The following is a 16,122-nucleotide window of genomic DNA, read 5'->3' on the forward strand; positions in this document are numbered from 1 at the left end:
GAAACTGTGATGGAGTTGCGTTTATTAATTCAAGACGTAAAAACAAACTTTTTTGTGATATACAAATAAATATAAATGCAAATAAAACATACATCTATAGTAATTTTGACGTGAATATGTCATTGCAAAAAAAACTTTGATATTTACAATGCTGAGTGATTCCAAGCAACAGCACCAAAATTTGGTAAATTTTTTAATTCATTTTTTTCTATTGAGCTGAAACTTTGCACAGTTTTCCAGTTCCATCTAAATCGTCATTTTCCGATATCAAATCTTCAAGTTGAGTCACGACTAACTTTTCAAAAGGGTGTATGTGAAAATGGTTCAAATATATTCAAAAAGCTGCACAGCAAAAACGGTTCGTTCGATTGTTAGACAACTAAAGAAACAAAGTTAGACAACTAAATAAATATTCAAAAAAAAAATACACACAGTAAAAAAAAATTTGTTTTTGCATTAAAAAACATAATTTTTGACACAAAAACTCAAATATCTCGTAATTTTTTGAGGGAAAACGGTTCATTATATTAGCTATCTACCATAAAAATTTGGTGATGGTAAACCAATAAACAAAAAAGTTATGACATTTCAAACATGTCACAATTTTCACATTTAGTAGAAAAAAAAAAATTTTTTTCGGTGTAAATTATTACGGGAACCGCAGTTTGTTGCTGATTTTATTGTTAAGGGCCTTGCGTGAATTAAACAAGTCGTTTTCATGTATTCATTAGTATTATGTATATTATATGTATAAATATTATGTATATGTATAAATATTATATGTATATGTATATATGTATTAATTAAAATAAATTAACAGATTACACGAAAATATATTTTTTTTTTACCAGGATATTTTTTTTTAGAGTATGATCGATGAGTTTCTAAATGTTATATATAAACTTTAAAAGTTTTGGATTTGGGTATGCGTTATGAGATCATGAAAACATTTTATTAATACTTATTTATTTATTTATTGTTATTCAATTTTTTTTACAATATCGAACACTTTTGCATCATTATCAGTACAGTTCGAGTATAGTTTTGCTTTAATTTTATTTTCTGACAAATGGAATGAAACAGTGAAATTTTTGGGTTCCTTGGATCGTTTTCGCGTTATTATATTGCTCGCTGAGCTCTGATGCCGTTAATTCGTACTCTTCAGTAGTAGTAAAACAAAATGATAATTTTGTTAAATCTTTTTCTTTTCTGCGATTCGCCCAATCAAATAGTTCTTTTGCAGTTTTAATTGGATGCTCACGTTCTTTGGCTAAACTTGCTCTTGTGGCCATGCGCTTTATGGTTCCTCCAATAGCATCACAAGGACCTTTGCCATGTGACGTAGCAAAGAAATGCCATTCTGCATCAATTCCGTACTTTGATTTAAATTGACATAGGCTCGAAAAATTCTTACGGTTTTTGTACTGCGATGCTGCTCCATCAGACATGAAATATATCTTTATGATTTCTTTATCCTTATCAACGCGTAAAAAGTTAATCATTTTGGCAATGAACAAATTTACAGATACTGAGTCGTGTCTTAAATCTTCGGAAATTACAATAAAACTGAAATGTTCAATTTGCGTACTTCCATTGAAATAAATAACGAATGGATGAATTGTAGCTTGTTGTACGTTCCAGTGATGGGACTGCACTTCATCTTGCAATACAAAGCTATAGTTTTCAGAAAAATCACAAATGACTAAAAATTCACCATCTTGTAATGTATTTTTCGTATTTTTTAAAAAGCGGGATTGCTCTGTTTTAATAAAGTCGTGAGGAATTAAACTTTCTAATTTCAAGCAAAAAAATGACACAAACTCATCTACAGGTTTTACAATAGTTTCTAGGTCACACCTATCCGTGGTCACCCATTGCTCAAATGATAACTGATCAATATAATTTTCTTCAAACTCAGCGAATAAAGTATTTTCCAATGATGAAGAATCTGGACAATCCGAACAAGATCGTAGATCCGAAAAGACTACCAGTTAACATTTTAATATCCTTTGATAAATTGATTCTTTTCAAACTATGTAAGATTAGGTTAATATTTTCGTGTGTTGTGCACACACAAACATTATGTGTTCCTGAATTGGATAGAAGCTTGCATTGCCTTGGACGAAGGCTTGCAAATGAGGAAAAACCTACCATAATATTTTCGTTAATTTCCTTGAAGCGTGTATACGCTTCTTTCAAAGTAGTCATCATTAATCGTTTTTGGATTGCTTGACGCTTTCCATCTTTTTTTACAGATACATAATCTTTTTGGCCAGGCATAGCTCTACTTACTTCATCGTCTTCAAAATATTGAATTATTTTTTCTTTTGTCTCATCTGTTAATGAAGTACTCGACCTAGCATTTTTGGTTGCAAGACAGTTATTTTTGAATTGTTTTGCCTCTTTTGCTGTATTTCTATTGATTTTGAACTCATCAATGGCGTCTTGAATAGACCACGAGCTTGGCAGCATCGACAAAATCAATAATTTTTCTTTCCTTGTCGTAGCTAGATTCGAGAACCTTTCCTTCATATTCATAATTACCTCATCGTAGTCTGTATTTTCCACATCCTCAGGTCCTAATTTGAAGAGGTTTCTTCGTACAGCTTCGTTGATTTCACGGTATTTTTTCTCGGGATAATTGACGTAACCCATCTTCGTCCATTTAATCGGAGTCACTTTTATTCCAGCTATCCCTTCGTTGAAGCGTTCGATGTTGACCTTCTGGATGCACTCATCTTCTGATTGATTTGTTGAAACAGATGTCGCTGATGGTACCGTGGCAAGACTATCTGCACTTGGTACTTCTGGTAACTCCTCAGTTGTTGTCGGTGCATCTAGTAATTCCTCAGTTGTTGTTGTTTTCGAACTTCCTGCAACCTGATCCACCGATGATGTACAGATTGCCCGTTTGTCAACGTTTAAACGACAGGACGTACAAATGCGTAAATTTGTATTCAATGTAGACATTGGAGCATAACCAGCCGCTTTCAGTTTATCTATGGTGCTTTCGGTGAGATTTCGTAGCTCTTTCGAACACTTTTTTTCTGCAAACGGCCTGCAACAGTTGAGAAAGCGACTACTCATGTTGCTCGTTAGATTTTAATAAACAAAATCACTTTTAAGTTTTTACTGACTAGTTTGGTGTCGTTTGCTTGACTGAAGAAAAATTTTACAATTAAATCTTTTATAACCATAGTGGTAGTATATTTTTAGCTTTTTCGTGAGTATGTTCATGGTATGTACCTATCATGTTTTTGATGTTGTTGAAGTTACTCGCTTTCTCCCAAATATGATTAACAAAGTCTATTCTCTACCATGGCGGGTCTATACCCAGGTGTAATCAGATTTTAACTTTGTGGAGAAAACCAGCGCCGAGAAAACCGACCTGCTTTACGTATACTAGATCACCTGGGTATAGACCCGCCTTGTTCTCTACGAGGTAAACATTTTGCAGGTAAACTAGTCGTATACCTGTATAGAAAACTTTTTTTGTAGCTTTTGTCTTCAATATTAGATTTCTTATAGGTTTCTTTTATCAAAAGGTTTCAACACTATTGAGAGAATTTTTCTTCAGTTACGTACAATAAAAAAATATGACACTATCAAGACTTTAGATCACAACACTGGATCGCGTCAAACTTTCTAATAGATGCTATAATAGTTATGAATAATTAAATAAAATATCATGAAAACAACTTGTTAACCTCATGTGGTACCCTTAACAAAAAATTCAGCAACAAACTGCGGTCCTAAAAAAATTAACAATGAAAAAAAAATTTATTCACTAAGTGTCAAATTTGTGAAATATTTGAAATGTCATAACTTTTTTGTTTATTGGCTTACCATCACCAAATTTTTATGGTAGATAGCTAATATAATGGACCGTTTTCCCTCAAAAAATTACGTTGGTATTCCGATAGGGTTTTGAGATATTTGAGTTTTTGTGACAGAAATGATGTTTTTTAATGCAAAAAAATTTTTTTTTTTACTGTGTGTATTTTTTTTTGAATCTTTATTTAGTTGTCTAACTTTGTTTCTATAGTTGTCTAACAATCGAACGAACCGTTTTTGCTGTGCAGCTTTTTGAATATTTTTGAACCATTTTCACATACATCCTTTTGAAAAGTTAGTCGTGACTCAACTTGAAGATTTGATATCGGAAAATGACGATTTAGATGGAACTGAAAAACTGTGCAAAGTTTCAGATATTTTTGAATTGGTCGATCAGAATCGACTTGCATGCCTCCGTGGAATCCCTCTATAGAAAACTTTTTTTGTAGCTTTTGTCTTCAATATTAGATTTCTTATAGGTTTCTTTTATCAAAAGGTTTCAACACTATTGAGAGAATTTTTCTTCAGTTACGTACAATAAAAATATGACACTATCAAGACTTTAGATCACAACACTGGATCGCGTCTAACTTTCTAATAGATGCTATAATAGTTATGAATAATTAAATAAAATATCATGAAAACAACTTGTTAACCTCATGTGGTACCCTTAACAAAAAATTCAGCAACAAACTGCGGTCCTAAAAAAAATTACCAATGAAAAAAAAAAAAAAAAATTTCACTAAGTGTCAAATTTGTGAAATATTTGAAATGTCATAACTTTTTTGTTTATTGGCTTACCATCACCAAATTTTTATGGTAGATAGCTAATATAATGGACCGTTTTCCCTCAAAAAATTACGTTGGTATTCCGATAGGGTTTTGAGATATTAGAGTTTTTGTGACAAAAATGATGTTTTTTAATGCAAAAAAAATTTTTTTTTACTGTGTTTTTTTTTTTGGAATCTTTATTTAGTTGTCTAACTTTGTTTCTTTAGTTGTCTAACAATCGAACGAACCGTTTTTGCTGTGCAGCTTTTTGAATATATTTGAACCATTTTCACATACACCCTTTTGAAAAGTTAGTCGTGACTCAACTTGAAGATTTGATATCGGAAAATGACGATTTAGATGGAACTGAAAAACTGTGCAAAGTTTCAGATATTTTTGAAATGGTCGATCAGAATCGACTTGCATGCCTCCGTGGAATCCCTCTGCTCTCGAAACTTTATCAAATTCTGTTTTGAAGCAAGGAGCATAGCAATACCAAAACTTGAAATGAAGTTCGAATTTGTAAATATATTTGAACCATTTTCACATACACCCTTTTGAAAAGTTTGTCGTGACTCAACTTGAAGATTTGATATCGGAAAATGACGATTTAGATGGAACTGAAAAACTGTGCAAAGTTTCAGATATTTTTGAAATGGTCGATCAGAATCGACTTGCATGCCTCCGTGGAATCCCTCTGCTCTCGAAACTTTATCAAATTCTGTTTTGAAGCAAGGAGCATAGCAATACCAAAACTTGAAATGAAGTTCGAATTTGTAAAATATTATAGACTAAAATCTCAGAATTTTGATGTTTGCAACTTCATGCAAATCTTTCTTACGCAAAATGAAATGCACAAGGAAGCGAAATGAAAAAAAAATCCGACCTGAACATACCCACCGGAAATCGAACGCAACGAATGTCCCGGTCAAACAGTAGATATCAACGGTTACGCCTATTTTTGGAAACAATCCTTCCAAGAAATGAGTGGAAAATCTTTGACCAAGCATCTGCCTTTCGGAATCGAGTGCTGACAGAGAAGCCAGGAAACCGGGAAACCCCTCTTAGTGCTTGCTTCGAACGGCAGCAAAGAGTGGACGCGGTGAACCGTGGGTTTTCACGCTTGCCTGCATTTAACGGCTTCGCACGGCAAATGATTCGATTTTGGATATTAGGCAATCATTGAAAATAAATAAGGCGGGAAGCATTTGGTGAAAGGTTTTCGTTCACTGTTGTGGAATTTCGGATTGTGTGGTTTTTAATTTTATAATTATTTAGCGAAGGATGATCCAATCTCAACCCAACTTCCTACAAAGTATTGGACAGTATTGCTAACTTTGTCATTATACCTAACTCGCCGTGTAAGTCTAATTCACCTGGTAAAATTGAGAGTATCTATCTTTCAATGCTCTCTGTAACAATCATAATTCGCAACACATCATGAGAGTCTATTTATCGTCTACTGCTATACTCGAGGAGGAACAAATAACTTCCAATTCGGTATCATACTTAAATTCGCCTAAATGTAGGCAAATTCCCTTAAAATAAGCACATTTTCTGAGAAAAAAGGTTTCATTATTGAAAAACTATGCTTTTTTTGTTGTTGTATCATTTAAAAAGCAAGTTAACATATCACACTTAAAGTTACAAAATAATTCATACATGCAAAGTTTGCACATAAACTTAGGACTAGCGGATTGTTCAGTACTGACTTTTCTAACAGTATTGCAAACACATAAAAAACTGCTTATATTACTGTGTAAAACTAACGACATAAAAAATAAATTTTGTAAAAATCGGCATTAAACGCCTCTAAACTTTAAAACATAGAATATCTGTGATGCAAACGAGATATTCAACATAATTGAAAGGAATTGCCATTTGATACCAATCTGATAAAATTCGCCCCTGGGATTAATTCAACCCCGGATTACGGTACCAACAGTTACTTCTAAAGTACCGTTAAGTCACCAGTCACCGTGCGGCCTCCATTTACCGTGCATACAGTACTGGACAGAATAAAGTACGCATTGGCCGTTTTTCCATACAAAATGATCAAGTTTGGAGTCTTATATCTCGGTTGCTAGTTGTCCGATTGACCTGAAATTTTCACCGCAGCTTGAAAGTAACCTCAAATTTGCTAGGCTAGAAATTTATAGTTTTTCATTAACGAACTTTTAAGTTATCGCAAATCTCAAATTTTGATAAAAATGACAAAATTTTAAAGTAAAAATAATTTTTAAATGAAAATATTTAGAGCAATATGTCCTTTTCCAAAAATGTACAATTTAATAAGACACACAAGTTTGCAGAACATCATTTTTCGGTAAAACTAATTGTTTTCAAAATATTTTCAAAATTAAATTTTGCATTTTTTTTTTCAAATTGAGAGATTTTCAATAATTTAAAAGATTGTGTTTCAAATGCAGTGATATTTTGATTGAGTAAAATTTATGTTATATCTAGGCTGTGGTGAAAATTTCAGATCAATCGGACCACTAAAAGCTGAGATTCAGATCTCCAAACTTGACCATTTTGTATGTAAAAACGGCCAATGCGTACTTTATTCTGTCCAGTACTGTATATACTGATTTCTACAGAATATTCACACAATCCCCACATTTTTTTTTGTCAGCAAAATACTATCAAACTGATGGAATAAAGCAGTCAAAATCATGTACATTCTGTTTTACAATGAGATTTGTTAACACTTTTAGTAGAAACGCCAATAATTCACATTTTTCAATTTGACGTTAGAGCATCGCTGTAGATACTTTAAGTAAGATGTGTTTCGTCATATGAGCCATTAGACTTTATGCAAATTATTTTTTGTGTTCCAGTCGAAACACAAATGCAATATTCATGGTTCCTATTATCGTGCATCAGTGTAAAAGGCATAAAATTTTTGGATAATATTAAATTATGTCGTGATTTAACTACTTTAACATATTTTTTTACTACACGGTAAACGGTGATATAGAACGGTACGAGGCGACCTTAACATTACATTTGTAAACATATTTTTGAGTATTTCTATTATACATCACGAATTTTATATTTTTCCCTAAATTGTAGTATAATTGCACGTTCCGTGGCGATATTCTAGTTCGCTTTAAACCAGGGTTTCTCAACCGGTGGTCCGCGGACCCCTAGGGGACCGTGACGACTTATCAGGAGGTCCGCGAAGCCATTGAGAATAATTAACGTTTTTTCATTAATGAATATATGTAAGATATCTCATAGCAAGTTTGTTACAAGAACTTAAACTGTTAAATTATTTAACTCACTTTTCGTTTTATAACTATGCAAATATTGATAAACTACTTTTGATTTCTTTCTATCAATATGATATTGCACACAAGAATTAATTATTTTGTACGTAGTCGTTCTAATTTTATTTCTTAGACTTTGTTCAATATTTCTGCAGTGTGAGCTCGAAAGTGAACCTGGGATCGTTTGTAGAGGTATATATAGGAAATTTTTAAAACATTTGCTGCTTAATCTTTGTCAGTTGTGATTCTGCAAGTTTACTGATGAGATCTTCGAAAGATTCCTCTGTCCCTGGCAGTTATCGACAGGATAAAAAAAAACCTTTACTGTTTCCATTTACACCTCTTTGGATGTTATTTGTAATAGTGATCATTGGTAGATCTATGCGAAGTTACTTGACGGATATATATAAAATGGTTTTTGAGAGTTCTTGGTGAAATTTTTAACGAAGTCATCCCACGGCCGATATGTTGCTCCTGAGAAACCAATCAGAAAGTCCCTCAAAATATCAAAAATAAACTTTTCAGACAATCTTTTGAAACTTTAATCTTCAATGAGCTCCTGTGAATATCTTATCACTTTTTCCTGGAACTTTTGTTTCACTTTGACAGGAGAATTTTTTAGATTTTTCAAAGGCTAAGGCTCATATTTTGCTACAATACTTACTTTTTGTAAATACATTATACTGCTAAGTTTTAAACTATTTTACTAAGTAAACTCAAAATGTATTATGGAGGTGCCTTAAAACTATCTGAATATTATCGATGCGTAGATAAATTTCTGCATGTTGATACTAAAATCGTTGTTGTTGGTTCATAACTAACTGAATTAATACGTTTCCCCAATTTCTGTGTTCAAATTCTGTCTGTGATGAATTTTAAACGTGATTTTCTTGGTACGCCTGCCAAGTGACAAGTACTTATATTTGAAATATCATTCTGAAATCTTTGAATGGTTTGCATAAATATTTATTTCAAAACCATCCATTTTCAAGGGTCCACGGGTTGTTTGTAGAAATTCAAAAGGGGCTGCAGCTTCAAAAAGGTTGAGGACCACTGCTGTAAATTATGATATATTTTCTGAAGTGCAGATTTTTTTTTTTAAATGCACGGTGAATGGTAGCTTGACGGTAACACGAAAAACGCAAATTTAGTTCTATGAATATACAACCAATAAATCGGAGTTATATATTTGCAGTTCAATAAACTAAATTTGCCATAATCATGTTGTTCCACGATGTTTTAGCTTTTCTTCTTCTTCTTTCTGGCGTTACGTCTCAACTGCCTACTTTTCAGCTCAGTGCTAACACTTTTACAGTATTAAGGCCTTTATGCCGTTGATCATTCGTATATCGCGTGGCAGATTTTTTTATGTTACTAGCCGTACAGTGAATACTGTCCGAAGCTTTAAACTAGACTTTAGATAGGAAAGAGGACGTAATCCTTCTGAAGCAGTTCACCAGACGTACAAGGAAAGATGGCTTCCAAGAACACACTGTTGCGATCTGTCTCAGAAGGTTGCGGTAGGAGGTGGGAAACGTTCTTTTCACACTATCACTTCACTTGATAACTATTAGATTACTTCATAGCACTATTCACTGGTATTGATATCACCTTTTTAATGATCAACAGAATTTCTACTAACAGCGTCACCATTATATATACCAATTTTATTATTAACATCACATCTATAACCCAGCCACAACACAATACTACTGCTTAATCAAGTTTAAAGTATAAAACTTCTCATAATAATAAATCATATCAACACTCAATATCATTATCTTCATTAAAATAATAGTAGGGTCCTTGCTTATACCACTAATATTCACAATATCACCAACTATCATCACTCTAATAATCACCATCTTTATAGCTTACTACCATTAACCACACAGACTTATTCGACACCATAACGTCATCTCACTATATTATCACATTATCACTATTTGCTTAGTAACATGATCAAAACCAGCAACGGAATTATTCATATATCTTCTTAAGGGGTGGTAGGTCATTTGGCATAAAGTCGTTAGGCATAAAGCCGTTTGGCATAATGGTCATTTGGCATAAAGTCGTTTGGCATAATGGTCGTTTGGCATAATGAGTCTGAAATCAAGAATTTCTTAAGATGACGTTCGTTTTTACGTTTCTATTGAATCTTTCTGATGATATCACACTTGTTTTTGGAGTCATGATACAAAATGATACTTTATTCAACAATCATATGCTCTTGATTAAACTAAAGCATATTAGGAAAGTTATTATCAATAATATTTTATTATATACCCAGAAATTACCATTCTTTCAAATATTCATTCTTCTTTTAAGTTTCGCTATTGGAATAAATTTTTGCATCTAAGATTTTGATAGCACAAATTCACCCTTCTTTCAAACGTTCTAGATTTTTTTTTTTCTAAATATGATGAAACTATAATTATAGGTATAAAAACCTTTGATTTAAAATTTAAATAAATTTCACCTTCTTTTATACATAGGCTGTTCTTTGGAGCTATATTTTTTAAATATTTTATTGCTTCCATGAGACAAAAGGGTGGCATTCGATAACATTGATGTGCTCAAGTTATCAGCGAATGGAGACATCGTTTACTGCAGTTACTTCGATGGGTTGTGCTACTTTTCCCCGAAAGTCGTTTCCCCGAACGCCAGTTCCCCCAATATCCCGTGTCCCGAAAAGTTTTTAGCACTCATCCCGTGTCCCGAAAAGTTTTTAGCACTTTATACATTTCAGGGTGGTGAACGAACTGGCCATCTAATATGCACCTTTCTTTATTTGATTTCTTTCGAGTTTTACCGCGCTCAGCATTTTTGCCAACATGTGTGTAATCGACAATGACAGAATACCTCCTTCTTTTGATTGGATATCGTTCTTTCTCATTCACTATCCAGTGACTGAAGACCAAGGCTGGTTCATTGTACTCTGTAGCCAAAGCTGAACCCGCCTTGCTGAAGACTATTATAGCACCTATTTAATCTGCACCACTTTTCAGGGAAACCGCTCGTTCGGGGAAATGGCATTCAGGGAAAAGGGTCATTTGATGAACAGGCATTCCCGGAACCGACATTTGGAGAAACCACATTCGGGGAAAAGTAGCACAAACACTTCGATGATTCTGAGCGCAATTGTAGATGTCTTTTCGTTTTATTATGCTGCAATAAATTTTGTCGTCCAATCTTCAATTGATTAATCATAATTTTTGCCTTCTTTTAAAAAAAGGTTGTTCTTTATATTTATACTGTTTTGAATTTTATTATTTAGTGAAGCTAAATTTTAACCATTTTTATATTTTGCTGGTCTATCATTTTTTGCAAGACGTGCTGTTGTAATGATAATTACTTTAGAACCTGACAATATTCAACTTATTTCTTTTGCAAACGCATGATCTCCTTTCGAAATATGCTGTGAGAAGATTTTTTTTGCGTTAGAGCCTTAAACATTTTAAACGAAAAATAATCTGCTCTCATATGTGGGCTATTTTTTTCATTATGCTGCAGTAATAAATTTTTGGACCTTTATATATTTTGCAAATAAATTTTCCCTTCTTTTAAAGTAATTTTCATCAAGTGTTATGTCCAAACTGGGACAGAGCTTGATCTGCAGCGAAAAATTCTATGAGCGTTCCCTTTATGAATTATTGCAAACTTTCTATGAATTATTGCGTTCCCTTTCTAACTATTGCGAAGTCTAAGATCTTCGTAACTTAAATTTTCCGGAAGAAAAATATGTTTCATGCCTGTTTCAATCTTTACTCAAGCTAGTGAATCATCTTACTTTCTGCTAAAGTTCTACCGTCTCGTTTAATTTCTACAAATAATGCTTTATGCCAGTGGTTCCCAACATTTTTAGAGTGGCGCACAGTGGGACGGAATCAAAAAAAGTGGGACATGTGGGTTTGCGCCAAAACTATCGGTTTTAGCGTTTTGGTGTCTTCTGCAATGTTTCTTCTTTTTAAAAGTACTTTATTATAGAAATAAAAAAAAATCGTTTTCAATTGTATACACTGAGAAAAAAAAATTAACTTTTTTATTTTTTCTCAAAATTGAAAACTACCTAAGGAAGTATTGTAGGTAACGTCATTTGAAGAAACTTTGTCGAAGACGAAAAAATTCTAGCTCTCATACTTACTAAGTTATATGGTAAAAATGATGTTAACCCCCTTAAAAATGATTTTTTTACAATATCTTGTTTATATGATTTTTTTAATTTTTACAATGTTCTACAATGTTGTAGAAACTTCAAAAATACACATTTTTGCTGAAGAGACTAAAGCGCTATCTCTTATTTTGAAAGAGCTATGAACTATTTCTTCTTTTTTATACGTCACCTTTAAGGGTTAACAGCTTGCAAAGTTGCAGGTAGTAGCAGTTAATTTTGACGTTATACTGTTCAGTAACTTACACACTTTCAAAACATATATCAACCAGAGCGGGATCCAATGGGATCAATAATGTTTTTTAAGTTTAACGATCTTGATGTTATAACATAATATTGCAGTTTTCAACAATTATGATGGACATATTATGCTTCTGAATAATTGTATATTGCTTTTGAGGTTCATATGTATTGCAAAACAATAGTAAGCAATTGGTTTCAATATTGGAGTACCTTTTTTAACTCATGTTAGAATATTGATTTATTTTCGGAGATGTTTCCTTCATCCAAATTTAGTTCATATTTGTTCAACAAATTCATCGAATTCTAATATTTTCTTCTGCTGGAGTTATAATTAAAGCTCATTTAAGATGATTATAGAACGAAGCCACACCTCAAATTTTCAAGAGCACAAGTCTTGAGAACCAAACAGCGTTTCCCATTGAAAATGTATCCCATTGGTCACCACCAGCAAGCAAGAAAGTTGATTTGATTTTCCACACGATCTGTTGCCAGATTCTCCAGTCTTGTGCACTTGAAAATTCAAAGTTTGGCTTTGCTTTATAATCACCTTAAATCATTTTCTTCCCAATCTTCATCGTCGGAGGAATTTGACCAATCGTTGTGAGAAACATCTGGTTCTTTCAAACATTCCAATACTTCTTTTCGAAACGGAATACTTTTCCTCTTTGGAATTATTCGCATGGATGAAATCAGCGGATCCGAAGATACCATGAGGCGGTTGAAAATGTCCTGATTGGTTGCTACACTGTTAAAAAGAAAAGTATGCTTTATTATTTGAGAAGACATAAATATTTGAAAAGTTTACCGTGAGCATTTCCTTGATCGATTTTCGCGAAAACTTTTGATGTCCTTATTTCGACATTCTTGAGGTTCTTCAGATAAAGTTCCGACTGGAACGATGCAATGTCTGACTATTTCAGCGCCATGAATCAGAACACGGTGAACACTGGATGGCATTTTGTACCAGTCGTAATGCTTTACATATAGCTGAGCAGATGTTTCTCACAACGATTGGTCAAATTCCTCCGACGATGAAGATTGGGAAGAAAATGATTTAAATGAGCTTTAATTATAACTCCAGCAGAAGAAAATATTAGAATTCGATGAATTTGTTGAACAAATATGAACTAAATTTGGATGAAGGAAACATCTCCGAAAATAAATCAATATTCTAACATGAGTTAAAAAAGGTACTCCAATATTGAAACCAATTGCTTACTATTGTTTTGCAATACATATGAACCTCAAAAGCAATATAAAATTATTCAGAAGCATAATATGTCCATCATATTTGTTGAAAACTGCAATATTATGTTATAACATCAAGATCGTTAAACTTAAAAAACATTATTGATCCCATTGGATCCCGCTCTGGTTCATATATGTTTTGAAAGTGTGTAAGTTACTGAACAGTATAACGTCAAAATTAACTGCTACTACCTGCAACTTTGCAAGCTGTTAACCCTTAAAGGTGACGTATAAAAAAGAAGAAATAGTTCATAGCTCTTTCAAAATAAGAGATAGCGCTTTAGTCTCTTCAGCAAAAATGTGTATTTTTGGAGTATGTACAACATTGTAGAACATTGTAAAAATTAAAAAAATCAAAATAAAAATATATTGTAAAAAAATCATTTTTAAGGGGGTTAACATCATTTTTACCATATAACTTAGTAAGTATGAGAGCTAGAATTTTTTCGTCTTCGACAAAGTTTCTTCAAATAACGTTACCTACAATACTTCCTTAGGTAGTTTTCAATTTTGAGAAAAAATAAAAAAGTTAATTTTTTTTTCTCAGTGTATACAATTGAAAACGATTTTTTTTTATTTCTATAATAAAGTACTTTTAAAAAGAAGAAACATTGCAGAAGACACCAAAACGCTAAAACCGATAGTTTTGGCGCAAACCCACATGTCCCACTTTTTTTGATTCCGTCCCACTGTGTGGCGGTCCCTAGAAACTTGCTTTTGAACAATGTTTAAATTTCAATTGTTAATTCATTCAAATAAAGAAGCTTCCTAGATTATTAGGTCATAGTGACATACATAAAATTTCATGCATTTGCATTGGTTTCTAGAGAAATTTTATTGAATATCCAATACTGCCCATACAGCGCAGCATAACATTTATATAGAAAATCCCATATGGGACTGCTATTATGGAGATGAACCAGCCAAAAGCGAAAATCTCCCTAATAAAGCTAATAATAATAATTGTGCTTATTCTGCGCGGCGTGTGAGTAGAGACGAGTCTCTCTCACCGCGAGTGACGTGAGACGACTAATGTTAATCAAATGGGAGCGAGTCGACAATTGTCACCTCATTCGACACGTCTCACCTCACACGCCACGCAGAATAAGCACAAGATTGAAAATATTGTTATTATTAGAAAATCTTGCACTGCATTATACTAGGGATTACATCTGAAACTCTCCGAGGATCTTAAAAGAATGCAAGCACCATTAAAAGAACTATATATTTTGATTGTCCATAGAAGAAACATTTCGAGAATAATGGACACAAGTTATGTACAAACAATCTTTGGAAATCCATCAGGATGTCACCAAGAATGTATCAAAGTTGAAAAAAAAAACATTTAGAATCTCTAATCAGCCCATAGGCAAATATGGCACTTTGAATCCATACATATTGGTAAAGCAATCTGGCAAGAAGAGACCATAAAAAAACCTTAAATTTGCTTAGCATTTTGTATTGTTTTTCTCTGATAACTCCGAGATAACTTAATGAAAGCATTACCAGTGCAATGATTCGAGTGGAAACATTGAGACACCACAGAAGCAAAATTAGGAGAATTTTATAATGAGTCGGCCAAGGAACTCTCCATTTTTTCAAACAGCACTTAAGATGTTAAAGCAATGAAAAGATAATAGTTCTGCTTCGAAGAAGGAAATCCAGAGAACACTTTTTATTACCAGATCCTCAGCGACAATTGCTTTGATGGCATTAAGAAAAGTTGATATTAAGGCGACACGGGAGACCGTGTTATTTTCCCTATCTTTTGTCTCACTCTAACAATTATCATCAAAACTTTGGGAAAGCAAATCTCGAGTTTTAGTGAATTGATGAAGCTGAAAATGTATTGGGTTGTGCACTACATATATAGAATCATAGTGATACATTTTTCGCATCGATATATGAAGTGGTTCTTGGGATTTGCTTCTTCAAATGGATAGGGTGATTATGATGACGTCCCGTGCGGCCTTAATTTCAGTTAGCTTAAACATGTCAATTATCTAAATTCGATGATTTTGGAAAATCGATAGCTATTATTTATAAGGGGTCGTCCATAAATGACGTAGCTTTTTAGGGGGGAGGGGGGGGCTTCACGAATTTGTGACGATGGTCCTAGCTAGTGGACGTAGCATTTTGAATCACGTCGGTAAAATGAGAGGCGCTAAAAAAATAATATACAATTATTTTTTATCAAACTGCTTTTTTCTTTGTTTGACTTATAAAGTTGGGTTATAAAATAATAATTCAGCTTCAAAACATTCGTATGACAAGATTGAAAAAAATCTAAGAAAATTTAGATTTTCTGTAGTACAATCAATCAGATATTTTTAATGCTTTTAATAATTATGTGAACATACTATGCATGTCTTAATGAAATAATAAATAAATAAACAAATTAAAAGATGAATAAATTAATTAAAAATCAATGCTTTAACAACTTGGATTGTTTCAGCTTTATTGATATTTTCTGTAAGAGCTTATTTCTTTAAAAAAAAAACAATTTGTTCGGTTTGGCAAATATTACACTAAACAAGATATTTATTCCGTGAATTATGCTCTCAATGTTGCAGAAGATTTCCA

At 32.8% G+C, this 16,122-nt stretch overlaps 1 protein-coding gene across 6 annotated transcripts in view; it reads left to right on the forward strand.

The window, feature by feature from the left end:
- Positions 1 to 16,122, forward strand: part of LOC5579028 (tumor necrosis factor alpha-induced protein 8-like protein) — a 113,367-nt gene that overhangs the window by 91,369 nt on the left and 5,876 nt on the right. The gene's annotated exons all lie outside the window — the stretch shown is intronic.

This window comes from Aedes aegypti, chromosome 3, assembly GCF_002204515.2.
Source record: "Aedes aegypti strain LVP_AGWG chromosome 3, AaegL5.0 Primary Assembly, whole genome shotgun sequence".
NCBI classification, from domain to species: domain Eukaryota; kingdom Metazoa; phylum Arthropoda; class Insecta; order Diptera; family Culicidae; genus Aedes; species Aedes aegypti.